Raw genomic sequence first — 22030 nt, 5'->3', positions numbered from 1 at the left:
TCCACATTTCAAAGAGGCCTCTGCTGAAAACTGGCTTTGTTCCAAGTCGGACTTTTCTGGTAAATGAGTGTTAAATAAAAGAAAAGAAAATAAATAATAAAATAAATAAATAATATCATACAACATGGTACTAACAAGAGAAACTCAAAAGCTGATGCCAAAAACAATGCAAATGTATATTCGTTGTAATAATAATAAGTCTTTATTGTGAATATGCACAATTTGCTGCTTATGCCAGATACATAAATGCATAAGCAATCATGAAATTCCAACAAAGGGCTGCAGTTTTAATGAACAATGAGAATTATTTCCTCTACTGTTTGAAGATTTTACTTTTATTTTTTCTTCACTATTGATATTATAGCCATATCACTTCTACTCTATTATTTAACTTGTTGAATAATTATGCTTAATCAATTAATTAGACCTTAAGGGCTAACTATATATTAAGAAAACAAAAATTTTACACATGAAACCAAGATATATATATATATATATATATATATATATATATATACCTAATTTTAGATTATTTCTACATTACTGCTGTCTTAGTTCAGAACTGGAGAAACTAATGCTGCTGTCCTTAACTCCTGGATCCAGGTTTAATCCTGACCTAAGGACATGTTTAGCTGGAGGCTGAATACTCTCTTCACAGAGGTAAGGGTCCATGTTAGTTAATACTGACTTCCTCTTTCTAGGATGGACATGGGCACCACCCCAGGAGTGAATTTGTGGTCACCTAGCCATTGAAATAGGTTGTGTTTGAAGAGGGTTAGCGAGGGGCTCTGTTTCACGTGAACTGGAAGCTTGTTCCACAAAAGTGGCAGTCTCTGGAACTCCCATTCTCCAAAGGCAATATGCTTAAGCTCATTGGCTCCTCTAATAAATCATCTCTAATTGTGCTGTCTGAAGGTTCTCTGTTAGGTAAGGGAGCTATTAAATCAGTGATGTTATTGTTTGCAATAAAATGAAATAACTTTTCAGCTGTTCTTTATACTGCAAATTTCATGATCTTTTAGTAACTGTTTAGCATTACGGCCATTGCTTAGGTTTGTTTTGTTTGTCTGGGTTTATCATGCTCATCTTTATTTCCTGTTCAGCTAATCCAAATGAAATGATATTGCATGCAAAGTATAAATATAGAAACCTTCATCATGGCTAGTCTACAGAAACACTTAAGCATGCAACATTTGAGTTTTATCAGCTGAAGTTTAATATTTTTTTCATAGTCTGTGGAGAGCAGTTATTTGCAATGTAAAACTTATTAGCTCTAAAGGCCTGTAAAATAGCTGCAGCTTATTAAATATTGTTAATGTTCCTGGTTCCTGAGAGAGTAAGTCAAGTATAAAACCTCTAAAATGCATTGAGTAATATCTGTAAAGCTGGTGGTATTTTCTACTGATGGCACTCTGCAAGGTGAGGTTGATGTTCATTGTTTCAAAAGCAACAGAGAATGTGTGTTAAAAGAGAAAATTACAGTTTCAAAATTATGTCTAAAAGTGTAGCATATTTAGTTATTCCACTAACTGCAGACTAATGTTGAAGACTGTATATGAATGTGTCACTGCCTGCTGAATTCAGACAAACAAACTTGCAGTAAGGAAGAGTACAGATTGCAGGCACACTGCTGCATTACGGTCTATGGCTTAGAAAGCACTTAGAAGGTATTCTGCAAGCAGATTTTTAAGAAATCTGTTAAATGAGCAGAAGACACGGTAGATCATAATATTTTAACAGAGGTGGCTTCAAAGTGTATATATATATATATATATATATATATATATATATATATATATATATATAAACAATGAACATTAACTTACAATTTGTGAATGAAATATGAATGAAAAACAGAAAAATTGTGGAGAGAAGTTATAGGAGTGACCATTAAAATACAGCCAACTTATGGACAGAAACATATACTTAAAGAATGGCCTTGTATAAAACAGAATACTTTGAAGAGCTGTAAAGATACCTACTAAAGGTGGTGCAGTAATGGATTTTTTTGTGTAAAGTGTGAGATGACCATCAAGGTGAATGAATGATGACATGTTTCTGTATGAAATGGGAGAAGGGAGACTTCTGTAATGGGCATTTTTATACTACAGGGTTGTGTGACAGAAATAACAAAATGAGGCCTACAGTCAGGTAAAATATAATAATAAATCCAATGAAGAAAGCTATTATTTGAGTACAGTTTGTGCATCTCAAAAGATACCTAGTACTGGGGAATGAATTAAAAATCACTCACCAGCCAAGTGTCCCTACTTAGCCAATATCTGTTTCAGTTTATTAGCATACAGTCTCCACAAAGCAGTAATGATAGTTTCCATATAATTAAATTACCTATAACCTATGTTCAGTGTGCTGTTTAAACAACTGTTAATACTGCTAGCTTGCCTTGATGTTGACATAAAAGCAACTTTTATGTAATTTTCAGTAATCTACTGTTCAGTTTATGGCAGTAATTTAAAAATACAGCATACTTGTAACAGGCATTGGGCTGCCTTTTCAACATTTAAGAAAGGCCAACAGAATGTTAATTGGCAATTAGCAAACATGATGTCACTTTCAGTACTACGCTGTGGTTTTCATGCTAGACTCAAGGAAGTGAAACAAAGGGTAGAGCATAACTCCCCCTGACAATATGAAGACAGCTGCATTTGCATAGCACCTTCCACTGATGAGGAAAGACACCAACTGGATATTAAGCATGCAAACTGAAAACTTTCAACTAGTTTAACTTTGTGAGAAAGGCTGACAAAACATGCATGCATGCAGAAGTGTACACACAGGTACAGACACACGTATTCAAACCTGATAGACCCCAAATTGTTCTGCAATTGCCTATTATTTGTTTTTAGATATAACAGCAGCTGATGGTATTTTGGTAATTAATGTATAAGAAAATAGGAACATACCAACTATTATAAGGTAATAACCACCTTAAAATCCAAATCAATGTTAGCGCATAAAATACTCCATCAACCTGATAACACCCCTGCCCTCACAAATATTCTCCCCCCTCATAGTGCCCCCAGGCCATTATACTCAGCTATTAAACTATTGATACTGACCCAAAAATCCAACAACTCTGCAGGCGATGCTATATTTGCCAACTCATTCAGTAAAATCTGGAATCTACTCCCTACTACTGTTACCAAGGAAACCTCACTACCCCTATTTAAAAGAACTCAAAAAATACTTCACATCTCATTGGCTATGCTCTTGTTCTAAACCTAACAACTTCACTAATACATGTCTTGCTACTCAACCTGCTGTTTAGCCAAGTATCTATGCCTCATAGCATTTGAATGGCATTGTGAATGATGAAATCTGATTGTATTCTATGTTCACATTTTCTTATACGTCTCTACCAATCAGAGGTAAGTCTGCACATTATGTATATTGATATCTGCCTATATTCTTTGTTTATGTTTTTTCTAAACATGTCTGCCTGAGTTTATCACTCAGTGATGTATATACTGTCTCTTTTGGGTCTATATTAGAACATAGAAGTTTTAAAACTTTGAATGTTCTAATATCAACCTGTATTCAGTGAACGCTGACAATACCGAACATGCAGAACAGCGAATTTTTTCCCAGGGAAAAAATTTGCTGTTCCGACACACATACACACAACACAAACACACCAAACAAACAGCAATCCACACACATACACTTAAAATCCTACATCTAACCCTACACTAAACTGTACAAACACTACTATCTATCAACTTACCTTAACCCAAACCTTAACCTTAAGGTCCATCACTATCGCACACTCACCTCACCCGCGCCCTAACCCTAACTCACCTACCCCGCTCTAACCCTCATGTCCACACAATTGCACACTTACCTGACCAGCACCCTAATCCTAACTCACATAACCTGTGCCCTAACCCTCACATCCACAGAATCGCACACTTACCTAATCTCGACCCGTAACTTTCCACCACAGTGCTGAAAATAGAGAAGCCACAGAAATGGTCAACCAAATTCCTTCCCTAGGAAGAAATTTGGTGTTCTTCAGCTTCGCTATTTTCAGCGTTCACTGAATAGGGCTCGATATTAGAACATTCGAAGTTTTAAAACTTTAATGTTCTAATATAGATCCGTCTCTTTTTGGTATGTGGAGCTTTTCTCCCTGGGCCATCGCTGAAAATGGACATATATCCAGTCAGACTATCCTGGTCAGCAAATGTAAAATAAAATAAACAAAATAAATAAAATAAATAAATAAATACCCTAAGCAAACAGAAAAAGAAATTGGATTGTTCGATTGCTAACATAATTAAAAGGCTCTCTAACTGATAGTCTGGCAATTTCTCACCTAAACACAGCATAGTGTGATGTACCATGTAATGTGCCACCAGGTAAGAACTGCATCTCATTAGTTTGTCTCTTTTTCATGCAAGAAGTTGGGTGGAAAACTTTAAAATTCTCTTTCTTACAGATGCAGAAAATTCTCTTTCTTACAGATGCAGACTCTGAGGGAGAAGGAATCTTGTAGTTACAAGGAAAAGCTGATTGCTAGACTCCCTGAAATGCTGACTAAAAAGACTAAGCAGGAACATAAAGATATTCACATTTTATAGCTTCTGCTATGAGTGTACAAAGATTACACCCCCTCCCAAGGTTCAAAATGCATGAACTAAATTCCCCCCAAATAAAGACGTTTTAAGTGTTTTTGCAGGGAGGAAAGCTTCCCTGCATGCCCCCCACACACACACAGACAAACCTATATATACCAACTCCATGGTCACACCATCTCAAAGAAGACACCACTGTCAGCAGAATTTGTTGACAGTAATTTCGTATGGAGGAGTTCTAATCCTCAGCGGGTTGAATTTCAAGCAAATGAGACTTGGACTTTCAGTGTTTGTGTACTCATAGATAAATGTAATTCATACATTATAAGCCAGTTTTTTTTTTTTTTTTTTTTGGTTTTGTTTCTTGTGTGTTGTGGATTATGCATATATCACACATTTGCTTCACTTGATGCATTATTTACATTTGCAATTCCACACTAGCAGTCTGCTTGCATTTTCTATTCAAAAACTTAAAACTTACCACCTTGTTATAGAGGCATCCAGTATCACCAGAAAAATATGGTGGGGGGCTAAAATTAATTCCATACAGCTCCAAACTAAATCTGCATATAGCACATCATATGTTAAATGTGTTTCATAGCACGGCCAAGCTAGGATATAAATAACTTTAAACCTGTATATTGCACATAGGATAAATGTACTAAGTGTTATGGACAAACTGAGAGACAATGCTGAGGTGGGAACACTGACAATATACAATTCTCAACTGTCAGACCTTCATATATCATGCTTATAAAACTACTTTTAAATGTTGCCAACATGTTCATACTTTGACTCATGATTTGTTGCAGTTGCTATGGTTTGTTATACTTTGTAGGACTCAAGAGAAGAGGAGGCAAGGTGGGCACAAACAAATAAATGCAAATCTGACATGCAATACAAAATGTAGCTAAATAGTATTTTGAAGATATACCTTCAATAATTTAATCAGAAATTAAGATGTACTTGATAGAAAGATAAAACTTACTGATCAAGGGAAGAAGCTGAACTAACCCAGGATAAACTAAAGGTGATGCTCCTCAATTCCAGGAGTTTAAAAAAAAAAAAAAAAAAACACTCCATGCAAGCTGTCTTTACCCTGAAGAATGTAGATGTGTATTTACCGAAACATTTTTAAAGTCATAGAGACCAGTGCAGGGCTATAATACTTTCCACACATTTTGACCAAACACTGCACAAAAAGGTTGAGGGTACTGAGCACCATGCAGTGACAGGAACAGTGTGGGAGGCTGCAGGCAAATTTGCTAATTTTGTTGGAAGTGCTTTCTAGTTTGTTTCTGCTGGAATAGTTGAGATTTGTAAATTTTGTTGAGGCATACAGGAGGGTAGGAAGGAAAAAGGAGGTAGCAGCTATTTTTTTCTATGATCACTTAGCAGGTGCTTTGCTTTGTAAAGAGAGCCTCATTTGCAGTGTGTGTCTTTTTGACTACAGTGTCAATGTGCAGATCACATTTTAACTTCTTATCAATGATAACTCCCAGTAATTTTGTGTTGGTGATGCTTTCAAATTTTATGTTGTTTAAGGAGATAATATTAAAGTCAGTGTTGCTTTGATTTATGCTTTTGGGAAGGTATAGGATTACTTTGGTTTTATTGAGGCTTAAGAGCAATTGAGATTTATTTAGCCAGTTTTTGTAAAGGATACAGCTTCCGGTGTGATGGTTTCTAAAATGGGAAGACTTGGGGCTGAGCAAACTAAAGCTGAGTCATCAGCATATTGTATTTTGGTGGCAAGATTTAATTCCTTGTGCAAGTCATTAATGAAGATATTGAAAAATATTAGCCCGCTTATGGAGCCTTGGGGGCTCCTCTAATGATTGGAAGGAAGGTAGAATGGAAATCATTGTACTTTACAGGCTAGGTGCAATTGTTTAGGTGGCTAGTGAACCAGCTTGCTGAGGGGGTTGTGAGGCCTATAGGATTTAGTCTTTGGGGGAGTAGTTGATATGAGACTGTGCTGAAGGCTTTTGACAGGTCCAGGAAAAGGCTGCAGAAAAATTTACCTGAGTTTCACTTTGACTAATGATATCTAGGAAATGTAATAGGGCAGTTTCTCTGTTGTGAAGTCAAAAGCCATGTTGGGTAGGAGAAAGTAATTGGTTATAAAGTAGAATGGCTATGAGTTGCTGATGTATGTATTTTTCAAGTACTTTAGAGTGAGGAAGAAGGATTGCTATATGGCAATAGTTTGACAGTTCAGTGGATACACATTTGTGTAATGAGATCATGAAAAAAGCTTTCAACAGGAGTGGAATGTAATTTTTTTGTAATGGCTCTATTAATTAGGATAGATACAGAGTAGCAAGTGGTGACAGTGGCTATACTGAGTTATTGGGCTAGCAGGTTGTCAGGAATTATTGTAGTGGATTTCACTTTTGTAATGTAATTTTTGATTATATTTGTCTGGATAGCTGTTAGTTTGAGTGGGGTGTTTAAAATAAATCCTTAAAGGCTTTATTTTGGTTTGCGATGAATTGTGATACTGCCAAAGTGTACTGGCATGTTAATGTGATGCTATGTACATGTAAGGTTCTTCTACAGATATAGACATAAATCAGATAATAAAGAATGCTGTCAAAACAGGTTACATACTATAGTAGCACCATAAAAGATACAGCCATAAACACATAAATGAACAAACAATAACATTAATAATGCCAAAGTGGTAGGACAGCATGTTTTGACTTAAGACTTAACAGCATAATGCAGATCAAAGGCCATAGATGGTTTAAATCAAGATGGATAGCTAACTTGAAACATTTTACTTTGCAGATTCTTACCATATTTTGTAGTGTACTACACAATCCTTCATGTATCCTGTCTAGACCAGGAGTTCTCATAAAATAAAGGGAAGTTAACATCTATCTCATGCAGTGATTGCTGCATGCTTCAGAAATAAAAAAATGACATCTCATTTTAAAGCTTCGAGAGCAGCTAGACCATTCTTCCCTATATAATACTAGAAAGCAAGGCAGTATTAAAATGTTCCCCTTCAAAATTCTCACAGGAAAAGTTTTACCTCTTTTCACCCTGAAGTTTCAGATCTGTCAAACAACTTTACAGAGAAACAGATAGAATCTGGACAACAGAGACCTGTTCATTCTGAATTAGGGCATATTCACATGCAAATGAATTAATTTGTTAAAAAAATACGGTTTGAAATCTTTAGAAGCTTTAGGACCCATCAATATAGCTATGCACAAACTTCTTCTAGATTCAATGGAAAGGAAATCACAAATATACTTTCTACAACAGAGAGGTGAAATCTGGATCAAAGAACAAGCAAGTTAGAACAATTTCAGCCCAGTCAACAATACTATTCAGCAAGTTATAGCATCCTTAAAAGGTATGTAATCTAAATGAACAGACGTTTGTTCAGGGGCCAGAAAAACAATCTAGTTTTGAATGGACTGACAGATGATACTTGTAAAAATAAGATGCATAGGACTATACAAGTTATCTAATGTCACTCTCTCTTCTAACTATTCCTCTTTGTGTTACATGTATTAAAAGTGCACTGTTGCTTTAAAGAAGGATGTTATCCTAGCTAAGAATGCATGTTATATGACTTTTATCTACACAACGGTCCAAGACAGTACAATCTAGAATGTGGATCTGTATATTTGTCTCACCTCTTTACAATAAACCTATCCCGGCTATACTTTCTATGAAATAATCAAAATACAGCACTACCTTCTAGAAGTAAACACAAAGCCTTGCACCTCATAATTTCACCTGGGGACATATTTTAGCCCAGCTATATCAAATTCCTACACTTATCAACATTGTCAAAATGTACTTGGCTTAATCAAGAAAAACAAATCTCATTGATGAAATTCTACATCACTTTTGTTTTGATCCTGACTTGTCACCCAAAATTAAAAAAGAAAGATAAAAAATATTCACCTGACATGTAATTTCTCAGCAGCAGAGCTATTGAATTTAATAATATCATAGTAATGTAGACCTCAGCAGCAGAGCTATTAAATTTAATAGTATCATAGTAATGTATACTTCATCTGGAATACTGCTGGTCATAAAATTCAGAATCAAAGTGAAGTAAAAAACATATTTAAATGACTATTTCCTAAAGAATTGTACTGACAATACATTTATAACAAGAACATTAATTCTGCTCTTGTTATCACTGTCTTTTTTTGTCTTCAGGTGTCTTGGCTTTCTCATATGGTAGCAAGAGCATTCTGCATACTACTATCATGATGGTTGTGGGCCATCTGAAAGGCCAAAAAGCTATGAATTGACAACTACATCCTCATAACACTGTCATTTTTTAATTAGTGCTTTATTGTTTACTCCATTCTCTTTGTAAATGCTGAACATTAAGCAAAACCTCTGAAACTTACTGTGATTGTCATCTTTTCAATGTTTTCTTGGTTAATGATATTGCCCTTTTTCACCTTCCACATTGTGACTCGGTCTGGATGGTCTTGAACATGGTTCCCAATGTTTAGGAGCCACTTGCATCCAAAATGTGAATACATTGCTGCTATAGAATATTTTGTTATATTTTGCATAAATGTAAACTCTCACATTTATTGAAGTGTTGTTTTACTGATGATATGTACATTGATTTAGTTTTTATTTTTGTTTTGCTTTTTTCACTCTCTCTGAATGCACTAGATGTCTGGGCTGTATTTATATGGACTGTACCACAGAGCTACATTACTGACTGAGTATCTGCCCACAATTGCATCATGTCAAGTACAGTGCTGACGGATGTCTGGGCTGTATTTATATGGACTGTATCATTGAGCTACACTACTGACTATGTTCCCACAAAAAAAAAAAAAAAATCACAAAAATTGATTGGCCAAAGAAGAATCATAAACACAATAGCCTGGACTATTGAGGATAAGAAAGAAATTATGTATTGTTACTATTATGTAAAAATCCCAGAATTTCCAGACACAAGATATGCAAAACTATTAAGAGAGAAATTAGAGGAAAGAAAAATAATTCCACAAGAAAAACTGTCAGAAGCTTCAAATAAAAATTTGTGTTCGTCAATAAAACAGATTTTTGAAAAACAGTACATAGATCAAGAAACTTTGATCTGTTTGGAAAAAGAAGGATCTAAGGAAGTGCAAAAATATAAACAACAAAACCTAGAGATATTTGAAAAATATAAAAAAGAAATATGGACATGGGAAAAAAGAGAGATTTTATATGGTGCAATATTTATGCAAAAGAGAAAGCCAAGTTAATTAATATAGAGAAGGCAGTCTCAAAGATATTTGAAGAGAAAATACAGGCGAAAGCATCCAGATATGAAAAATTTCACAATAAAAAAATTAATATCACAAATATGTAATGTGAAAAAGAAGATTAGTAAAGCAGAAGTTAAAGAAATAGAAGTTGAAGTTATGGAGTGCCTGCAAAGTGAAGGATTTAATCTAGAAGGTCTAACACAGACTACATGACAGTATTTTGGAGCAAGTCCCCAAATTAGGGAAAAGTAAAAAGATCAGGAGACGTGAAGAAGAAATATGGACATGGGAAATTAAAAGAGATTTAATATGGTATAATATTTATGCAAAGGAGAAAGCAAAACTAACCAATACAAAAAGAGCAGCACCAAAGATATTTGAAGAGAAATAAAGGCAAAGGAATCTGGATATGGAAAACTTTACAATACAAAAAATAAGAAGACTAAGAGGAATTTGGGATCGGGCTGGTGGTCCGCCATGAGGTGAGCTACTGCCTGTCCCAGCCCCCTCGATGCTCTTAACTGAGTATCCCGGGGGTCCGAAGCATTTACTTTGAAAAAATTAGAGTGTTCAAAGCAGGCCGGTCACCTGAATACTTCAGCTAGGAAAAGTAGAACATGAGATTAGTAATATAGAAGTCAAAGAAATAGAAGCTGAGGTTATGGAGCAGCTGCAAAGAGAAAGATTCAGTGTAGAAAATCAAATGCAGAAAGCACCACAACAGGATAGAGCAATGGATATCAAACTAAGGGGAAACCAGTGGGACAAGAAGCAATTGGTCAGGAGCCATATCAAGATATTTTGGAGCCTTCCACAAGAAACCAGTATAAACATTCACTTGAAGCTAGACAGCAAGGAAAGGAACAGGAAACTGAAGAAGCCCTGATGCAGTCAATGTTGAGGAGAGATAGGCCAGTAAGTTCCCATATGACAGAGCAACAGATGACATAGAATGAAATTGAAGAGAATGTACCACAGGAAGATGCTATAGAACTTTCTACAGAATGCCTGCAGGAAACAGAAAATAAGGGATGTGCCCTCAGATTGGAAGAAATGAGGTAAGATAAGAGTTGCTTGATTTAATGGACATGGATAGATATATTAAGATCAATTAGACAAATAGACTGCAGAAGGTCAATAAAACCCAAAAAGTAAGAAGTCTGATAAAACAAATGAATGCAGTAATTAGAACTGTCCATGGAGATCCATGTGATATAACAGAAGTAAACAGGATATATTACTGTGCTGCTAAATTAATAACTGATAAAGTTCTACCACAAGAACATAGGGTAGTGAGGGAAAGGAAGGGGAGAAATCGAATGCCATCATGGAAATATCAAATAGAGAAAACTATAAAGCAATTAAGACAAGAAGGGCTACTGTTAGAAGACTATAGAAGAGGGAATAGATCAACAAAAATACTAAAAAATATAGATGTGATTAAAGCAATGCACAGTATTAGACCAGGCCAGGATGTATCATGCACAATTGCAAATACCAAACTAAAAATTTCAGCACAGACAGAAAAACTTAGAAGATACATAGATAAATATAAGGGAAAAATACAAAATAAGCAATTTATTGATGACCCAAAAAGGTTTTACAGAGAAGTGGGAAATAAGGTAAAAGGAATTGAAAGACTGCCAAAACAAAAAAAAAAAAGAAATAGATACAGTTTGGAGAAGTATCTATGAAAATCCTGTGGAACATAACAAAAATGCTAAATGGATAGAATAAGTAAAAGAAAGTATAAGAAGTTTAAAGGTACAGGATATGAAATGGGATGAAGTAACAGAGAGACCGAAACAAAGTTAAGACAATCCTCTAATTGGAAAACCCCAGGCCCAGATGCAGCACCTAACTTTTTGTTAAAAGTATTAACATATTTGCATGAGCCTTTAGGCATAAGTAAGAACTATTTATATGTGCACCCTGAACAAACACCACACTGACTAACAACAAGCAAAATAATGCTCTTACTTAAGAGTGATGCTGCAAGCTATCCTAAAAATTATAGGCCAATAACTTGCCTTCCAACGATGTATAAACTATACATGGGAATTGACGATGACAGATTTTATAGTCATTTAGAAGAAAACTCAATTATGGCAGTAGAATAAAAGGTCAATAAAAGAAAGTCATATGGAACAAAGGATCATTTGAGGGTAAATAAAGTTATAGTGGAGAACTGTAAAAAGGGGACGACTCTAAGTATAGCTTGGATTGACTACAAAAAAGCATTTGATAGTATCCTACATTCATGGATAAAAGAGTGCTTAAAAATGTATAAGATACATCTTACACTGATTGACTACATTACAGTAGCCATGAAACAATGGCCGACCACTTTCCAATTAAAGCATAATAAAGGACAGATTATTATTCCAGGGATAAAAATTCAAAGGGGGATATTCTAGGGTGAGTGTCTGTGACATTTGCTATTCTACCTTGCCATTAATCCATTAAGCTGTTTACTTAACAGCTTAGGCCATGGCTATAATTTGGCTCCTAGAAAACAACAAAGTCTAATCACTTCTCATCTTCTATTTGTGGATGATTTAAAACTGTATAGCTCATCAGATGAGGAACTGAAAGCACAGCTGCAGGTTGTCAAAACATTTTCAGATGATTAGAATGTCATTTAGTCTTGATATATGTGCAAAAGCAACATTTAAAGCAGGAAAATTGTAGCACCAGGAAACATCAGTTTGGGATAAGAATGTGATATAAAAGAACTTGAGCAAGAGGGAGTGTATAAATAGATGGGAACTGATGAAAGATCAGCAATAAAACATGAACAAATGCAAATAAAACTCAGTAAGGAATACTTTAGAAGACATAAATTAATCCATGACATCTAGGAACAAGATCCAAGCTATAAATCAGTTTGCTCTTCCTGTCCTAACTTACAGTTTTGGAGTGATTGACTGGCCCCAAAAAGTGTTGTCTAGATTAGATATTAAAACAAGAAGGATGCTTCATGCTCACCAAATGATTTATAAAAATCAGTGTACACTAAGAGTATATATTTCCCATTCCAAAGGAGTGATGGGCCTCCTTGAAATTGATTGCATGTATAAATCTGCAATCGTGGGACTCCACACATATCTAAAGACCTCACAAGATCCAAATGTAGTGAAAGTTTTAAAACATGAGAATAAATCTAAGATGACTTCTCTGCTTAATTTAGCAGAAGCATATTGACATCAAGCAGGAATGAAAATCAAACCAGAAGTATATAAAAAACAGGTAGCAACTGAATGTGCCAAAAAACAAAAGAAAGAATATAAGGTGAAGGGCCAGATGAGAAAGCAAGAAATGTGGAAAACTTATAAATATAGTTGAAAGTATAGAAAACTTCTGGAAGAGCCTCTTTGCTGGATGACTTTGTTTCCTCATGCCTTCTTCCTGTCTATCCCAAATCCTCTTCACCAGATTGTCTTCTACTTTTCTACGATTGTGCCCGAACCACCATAATCTGTACTTTTTTACTTTAACTTCTGCTCTGATGTCCTTATACCTTCATCTGTGCCTTTACTCAGGTTTCTGTACCATTAGGTAGTACTGGTCCTACCATTGTTTTGTTCACTTTGGTTATCAGCTGTTTGGCATTCTTCTGTCATGCTCTACTGCTAACACTCTGTAACAAGTGGCTGCAGCTTCTCTGATTCTAGTTTCGACCTCCTCATTTGGGCTTCCATTTTCCTTAATGACTCTCCCAGATACTTCAAGTTGTTAACCCATTCCTCTGTTTTCCCTTCTATCTCTATTATCTGTTTCTTCTGATTTCTCCCAACTTGCTGCCATTACAGCTATCTTATCTGCACTCAGTTTCAATCCATGTGCCTTCAGTTTTGCATTCCATTCCCCTATTCTTAGCTGAAGTTCTTGCTCTGAGTCTGCCTGTAAGGCCACATTCTCTGTATGCAACTTTGTTGCTCAGTCCCCTCTGACCTATTTGTTAATGTAGTCCTTCACCAGTATGACCAGCAGTGAGCTCATTGCTGAACCCTGATCCACCTCTGACACTGGGAACCCCTGTGTGAGTCTAAACACTATTCACACTTGTGTCATTGGGTCCTTGTACATAGCCTATATGAATGCTACGAATGTTTCTGGGATTTTAAATCACTACAGAACTGCCCAGATCAGGTTTCTTGGGACCTTGTCATATGCTTTTTCCAAGTTGAGGAATGCCCGGTGGGACTCTGTCTTGCTGCAAACATTGGGTCAGTTGTGCTGCATCCTGCTCTGAATCTGAACTGCTCATCTCCCATCTAAATTTATAATACTCTGCATATTTCCTTATCAATCACCCTCTCTAAAGCTTTCATGCAGTGTGACAGGAGTCTGATACCTTTGTACTGCCCACAGTTGTGGATGTCCACTTTGCTCCTGTACACTAGCAGTAGTATGCTTATTCTCCAGTCACCTGTGATATGCCTTCCTGTCCATACTGCTATGAATGCCCTCTGGAGCCATTTCTGCCCTGTCTCACCCAACATGTTGATCACATTTGCCATGAACTCATCTGAGCTGTCTATTTTCCATGACTTAATTTTCCTTAGTGTGCTGTTCTTACATCTTGTAGGGTGGGTTCCTCTTTTTTATTGTAGGCTGTGTCTGGGACAGTACAGCTCCTGTGGAGTTTAATTAATTTAAAATTTGTTGGAAGTACTGCTTCCATTTGTCTTTGAGGTCCTGTGTACTGGTTACTAGGTTGTTTCTGGCATCCCTTATGAAGAGTATCTGACTGTCTTCTATATCTGTCTATCTTTGATTTGCAATCTTTGTGCCATCTACTCAGTCATTCTCCAGAAGGTGGTCGAATGTCTCTGATGCCTTGTTCTTTGACATTACAAGTCTTCTCATAGATTCTTTGTTAGCCAACCAGTATTTCTTCTTAGCCTGATCTTTTTCTATCTTCCACTTTTTCCTGCACTCCTTTGTTGTGATGAATTCCTGGACTTCTGCCTTCCTCCACCGGCTTTCATTGTGTACCTTACTCCCATACCTGACTCGGCTGCATATCTGTTCTATAGTCTATATTGCACATGCTGTTTTGAGGCGGTACCATTCTTCTTCTTCAACTCCACCTATTTCCACTTTTTCTTGAGTGGCTAGAGCACCAAGTAATTCCTTAAACTCTTATAAGACAAAGAGTAACCGGCAGTCCTTGGGGTAAAAGCTCCGTACTGCAAGTCCAAAAGCTCAATAAATAAAATCAATTAACTCACTATGGAGCTACCATGGCACATAGATCTTTGAACACAAAGTCAATGATGTATCATAGTCCTCATACACAATGTGAATCTTCTGCATAAAAACACAGTTTTATTAATTGAAGGTAAGCGCTTTCACTTAGGAGCTTCTTCAGACCTAACAATACACTGAAATTAAAGCACATATATATATATATACAAGGCAGAGCAATCAATACCAATCATCCAATCAACTAATATTAAAGTTATAGGCCCAAAATGCACCTATAACTCATGAATCGGTGCACAATCTAATACATAATACTACAAAGGCAAGCATAAATTTAAACCATGCAAAAATCCAATTCAGTGTATGTTCTGCACATAAACCTACATAAACTTACATAAAATCACATAAATCTTCTAAAAGCATGATGAAACAGCCAATTAATACTTAATTCCTTTATTTATTTGTGCAGCCTCCTCCTTTTTAAAACAGGCTTGATGGATGACCTCTCATTTAAACCCTTTCCTCTGTCAGCTTTTAACATGATGATCCAACAGGTTTCTCTATAACTCTTATGTCTTCTCTCCAATCAACTTCCAGGTCTTCAGCCTACTCTCAATTGATCTTATAGCCTTCTCCAACCACTGTCTGCAGCAGATTGTGGCAGCCAGTGGTTTATGCTGTGAACTGACTATTTCACCGGAATGACTTTGCAATCACTGATTCTACCCCGTTATCATTTCCTTACTAGGAGGAAGTCTGTCTCAGTTGCATGTTGGCCAATTTTTAATGTGATCTTATGACTGTCTCTATTGCCGAACCATACAATGGCCACCATCAAGCCATTTACCAGACAAAATTCTAGAATAGACTTTCCTTCTTTATTCCTGTTGCCCCACCCATGTGGACCCATGCAATCCTCATATCATGTTCCATCTGTCCTGATATGTACATTCAGGTCACCCATTATCAAAATCAGTTCCTATTGTCTTGCTTTATCTAGTAGGTCCTGCATCTGCTGTCTGATTGCACTTTTCCTCACTATTACAACCCTGCTGTGGGGCATAGGCTGAGACTATGAATACCCCTGACCCTTATAATGGAGTCTGATTACCATAAGTCTATCACTAATTCTGATTACATCCCTCACTGTATTCAAAAGCCTCTCCCTTACCTTAATTACAATGCCATTTCTAGCCCGTTCTCCTCCTGAGTAGTAGATGCTGGCTCCCAAACCAAGTGGCTTTGCTGCACTGACCTTTCATCTTGTCTCCTGGATATTTAGGATGTCCCATCCACCTTCAAACTGCATTCTATCAGTGGACCTAGAATGAGTAACATCTCTTAGTTCATATTTGACAGGTTGACTGGTTTTATGTCAAGTTTTCACTCAGTGAAACTATCCCACTGGGACAGTAGCTTATTGACCCAGGGCTACTGGGCATTTTGATAGGCACATACACAGGTCATCTGGTGCACATATACCCCTCCTATTGTTAGCATGGGCCCCTGGTGAAGGTCAGGTTCTCAATCCGCTTATCACCAACAAGTACCCATGCACATTTTTTGTGGTATTAGTCAACACAACTGAATCACCTAAAGCCAATTTTTACACTGAGTGGCTAGCCATGACATGGTGCACAGTCTGTGATTAATCTTCCCTTATCTAGAGGATACTGCCAGAACTGGATCGAGCACTACGTGACCTAGGCAGCTGCCTAAGGCCTTTTGACTTGGAGGGCCCATTGGGGGTTGCTAGAACATTTAATTTCAAATTAAAATAAAATTTTTTAATTAAAAACAAATTTACATCACTGTTTCTTTAGGTCTCACGCATTGCTGTACATGTATCAGGAGGCACACACAGCAGCATGCAAGAATTAAATGTATATTACTTTGGGCTATTTCTCCGAATTTTGAAGTGCAACTTTTCAGTGCACACACAGCAACACAAGTTCAACTCACATTAAATCAGATTACTTCTCCCACTGCAATGTGAGTTAAATGCATGTTAGATCAGCAAAAACAAAAGAGGATGAACCAAACCACAACAGGCACCAGATAAAAAAGGCTTCCGACGTCTGCTGGGCTGAATATTCAAGCTGGAACAGTATACAGAGCACACAGGTGGTCCTGAAATATCTGCACTAAAACACCTGGAAGTTCGCAGGACTCAAACATGATAGTGCTTTTGTTCTAAATCCTCAGCACAAGACATTAGAGTCACTGTGTTTGGCAAAATTTCATAGATGAAATAAAGAGTATTTAATAGCTAATGTCTGGTCCTGAAATGTCAGTCACTCATTCAAAACAAAGCCCAAATCTCACAACTTTTACACAAAGTCCATCCCATACCTCCATGATTCCTGGGGTAAAGTATGTAGGTAGCATGAAAAGCTGTGGTCTCGGTCTCACATGAGTAAGGTAGGTAAAGCCCATACCTTCATAGGTGATTACTAAGGTAAAGTAGGTAGGTAGCATGAAAAGCTGTGGTCTCGGTCTCACATGAGTAAGGTAGGTAAAGCCCATACCTTCATAGGTGATTACTAAGGTAAAGTAGGTAGGTAGCATGAAAAGCTGTGGTCTCGGTCTCACATGAGTAAGGTAGGTAAAGCCCATACCTTCATAGGTGATTACTAAGGTAAAGTATGTAGGTAGCATGAAAAGCTGCGATCTCGGTCTCACATGAGTAAGGTAGGTAAAGCTCATACCTTCATAGGTGACTACTAAGGTAAAGTATGTAGGTAGCGTGAAAATCTGTGGTCTTGGTCTCACATGAGTAAGGTAGGTAAAGCTCATACCTTCATAGGTGACTACTAAGGTAAAGTATGTAGGTAGCATAAAAAGCTGTGGTCTCGGTCTCACATGAGTAAGGTAAGTAAAGCTCATACCTTCATAGGTGACTACTACGGTAAAGTATGTAGGTAGCATGAAAAGCTGTGATGTCAGTCTTGCATGGATAAGGTAGGTAAAGTGCAGGGTCTCAAGGTGGCATAAATAATTATATCCACAGTCTTTCACTGGCTGTCCAAAAGATGACCACTTCTCGGGTATTTTTGGATGGCTTTCGAACTTTCTTTTGTGAACATCAAAGAAAACATGCACTTCTGAAATATAAGAGGGAACTATGTTATCATCGGCACAAAAAAATGATACATTAAACTCCTCCAATGAATAACATCTCCAAATGAAAATGTTTGCTGTGTATAATATCAGACTAAGAATAGAGCACTGGTGACCCCATGACTCCCTGTTGGCTGATAAGGAAAAGACATACCACTCAAATATTGTGAAAGAAGCTCAACAGTAGGTCTACATATGCTCCAGTAAAATCATATGGTTCACCATGCTCAATGCAGCTAAGAGCTCAAGGAGAACAGGTTCAAAATATAAAAACTGATGAGATCATTCTCCACATAAATAAGGGTGGTTTAAGAGCTATATTACCTTTTTAACCAGTCTAAAATGGATCTAAAAGGATTATTGGTAGGTGAAAAGGATTCAGGTTGTAGTATATCCATTTTCTCACTAACCTAGTCCATAAAGGGTAGGTTAGAGATAAGTGAAAATCTTCAAGATTATTTAGGTCTAAAGATGGTTTCTTAAAAATGAAAGCAATTTGGCTCCTGAAGTTGAAGACGGATAAAGCTCTGACTATGACCCATATGCCATAAGTTCAATTAGAAGCTCTGGCACCTGATGTAGCTGAGAGGGGAGGTAGAGGAGTTAAGGTGCCGAGCCTACTCATGTCTATGACATGATAGGGGTGGGACAGAGATGGATCCAGCACTAGGCGACCTAGGCAATTGCCCAGGGCCCAATGGCTGGGAGAGGCTCACTGGATGGAGGGGGAATCTGCCACAACATTTACTTTTTAATTGAAACAATAAATAAATTACATATCTTCTTAAAGGACATCCTCTGCATCGGTGCATCAATGCATACACCTGATGTTGCTTGCTTCCTCTTTTCCACTTCCTCACATGGAATTGAAACACACCTGCTGTCTGCTTCTTCTGACTGCAACAAACATTCCATCAATAAGTAGCTGTGTGCATGCGTGAAATGCCCTAGTTAAGGATCATAGGTTAATTAATTAGCTCAGGCTTAAACCCTGTACTTTGGTTACAGGAGACAAGAACCTAAATCCTCTACACCAACTACCAGACTACTCAAAAATATGAGTTTCAGTGCATTTTCAAGGAACTGTGAACATCAGTGCATTTTCAGGGAATTGTGAGCTTCAAGGGAAGAGTTTACTGCTGTTCATGCTAAGCTGTTTTCAATTTGCAAGTGTTTTGTTAAACAAATGGTTGTCACTGTTTGTGCTATAGACTTCAAACACAGAGTTAATAGCACAACAGGTAGTGTACTTTCTTTTGACATAGAAAGCAGTGAGTTCTATTCCCACAGCATAAAGTTTGATTGCTGATACTGTACTTTAAGGGGGTGGGGTACTGCAGTCCTGAGTGTGTCTTCTTTGAATAAAATGCCTAGTAACTGTGACCCTGTTATCAGTTTCAGGAAAAAAGGTCCCACAGAAGAGTACAAAAAACAAAGAGCCAGAAACATGTTTGCTGTATGTATTTATGAATACAAAGTAATTTTGAAGTCAGTTGTGCTGGCTCTTTGTTTTTTGTACTCTCCTGTTATCAGTTTGCCATCCATTCCCTACTGCAATATTACCAGCTTACCATTTTTTTTTTGTATTGTAACATAAGCTATTTATTCTTCAAGGGCAGCAGGCACTGAATTTGTAGATGAAACACTGAAATATAAAGTTGTTTGCTAGTGGCAACCACTTCATTAGTTACAGATCTCTTTAATGCGGAATTATTCAGATGACTTTTACTTCTGCAGAGATTGTGCCTATTGACTGATATTAGTGGATTATAATGACAGAAGTTTAAGTGGCCTTTTATAGTTGAAATGTTCTGAAATGGGCAGTTTTTCTCATTATTAGTTCATATGTTTTGTTTTATTGCTTACTTGAAAAATGTTCAGAACTACAAATTTGAAACACACTCTAACAAGTGGTGCTACATTATCCAAGGAATATAACTTAATACAATCTGGAAGGTGAATCAAAGAACACATTCTTATATGCATTGTCCTAAAAATGTGTGCAAGAGGTCCATGGTTTGAAAACAGCCTAAAAGTAAATTTAATCTGCCACTGGTCAGATGCATTTTCTTTAAATCTGGGTTTCAATGAATGTGAGTTGCTAGGGAAGAGTAGTTTACTGTAAATGCTGTGTCTGTTTTCATTGTGATACTATTTTGTTTAGCAAATGTCTATCAGTGCTTATTCTATAACATTTGAAATAAAGGTTTTAAAGTAAATCCAAATATCTGTAATCACTGTAAAAGTAAAGAGGAACATAACATGATACTGACGGGTTTGAACAGCATTTATGGTAACTGGGGAGAAATAGCTAAGCAATGGGATGCTAGAATGGCTTCAGGGGAGAGAGTCTGCTGTGTGTGTGGTGGTGCCAGATCCATTACCCTGCCTTCAGCACAATCTGACCATGATGCAGCTCTGGATACTGCACACCACAGTTGATACCCAAAGTGGTTGGCCTATACAACTCTAGAATGCCATCTAGAGTCTGTGCTGCTTCCCACAACTCCATTCTTGGATATGTTTGAGGTGGATACAGTCAGCATTTTTGTTGGGGGGGGTATGAGAGGAACCCCAGAGAAATACAGGAAAATATGTAAACTTCATAGGCCAGGACTGAACCTTGTGCATGGCAGGAAACCATTTTGCCAGTTGGTCTACTATTACACCTTTGCTAACATTTGTTTTGAGATTTTTAAACCTGTTTCATTTGTCATGTTTTGGCAGTTGTATAACACTAGATTTATAAACTTGATCCTTTTTTCTTTTTTCCCTTTTTTACTTATGCTTTTGCACTGCTTATCTGATGTGACAGGGCACAACATGAGTTAAGACTGGCTTGTTGAATGTTTAGATAAATGAGTGCTATATTTGACAAATGGAGGTGTGAACAGCTCAAACAGATTTTGAAGCCTTTGGTGACTGGGCAGTTAGATGATGAAATGGATTCAGTGCTTCTAATGTCATTTTATTTATTTTATTTTACATTTGTTAACTGGGATTGTCTGAGTGAGCTAAAGCCCCTTTTCAGCAGAGGCCCAGGGAGAAAAGCTCCAAAACAGTTACAAAAAATATAACCATTACAAACACAGTTAACATTATAATCATTCATAATAAAACTTGTAGAATAGTTATCATATATATGCAGCTACAATTATCTATACAAATGTTATGAAGAATACTGCAGCAGAAGGAAAGGAGATAGTGTTAGGTAAAAAATGATGAAGTAGACTAGTTTAAGTTGCAAATGTTTTTGGTATAGAGGAGAAGAAATGATGATAAGGCAGAGGAAGTTAGGTTTGTTATTTAGTGAAGGTATTTCATAAAGGGAGTATAGATAAAAAGGCAACATAGCGTATGGAGGTATTGAAAAGAAAACTTTGAGGATAACAGACATTTGCCTTAAGTCTGGAACTGTTTGACTGGATTCCTGCTACAATGCATGCTACTTGATGATCAACAGAATGAGTTCCTGTTCCTTTTACTTTTATTTTTTTTTGGTGCATTTTTTTCTTTTTAAGTCATTACTGTGTTGTTGTTGTTGTTGTTGTTGTTGTGTCTTTCGGCTTTTCCCGGTTAGGGGGTCGCCACAGCGAAACTCCGGACCGCTAATGATTGACAGTAGATTTTTACATCCCGAGTTGCTGGCCCTGATGCACAACCTTCAACGAAGGTACGCCCATTCACACGTCTCCATACAGAAGACGTTCTAGCTGAGAATCGAACAGGACAACGTCTTACTGTGAGGTGACAATGCTACCGCAGCACCACCACCACAGTGTAATGTAGAAAATTGCTTTGCATGTCAATTTAAGTCAGAAAAAAATCAAGTAAGATACAAAATGGCAGTCTAGA

Source organism: Protopterus annectens, chromosome 3.part1 (assembly GCF_019279795.1).
Source record: "Protopterus annectens isolate FY-2018-M chromosome 3.part1, PAN1.0, whole genome shotgun sequence".
Lineage (NCBI taxonomy): Eukaryota > Metazoa > Chordata > Ceratodontiformes > Protopteridae > Protopterus > Protopterus annectens.
The sequence above is the reverse complement of the archived record's forward strand: the minus strand, read 5'-3'. Positions refer to the sequence as shown.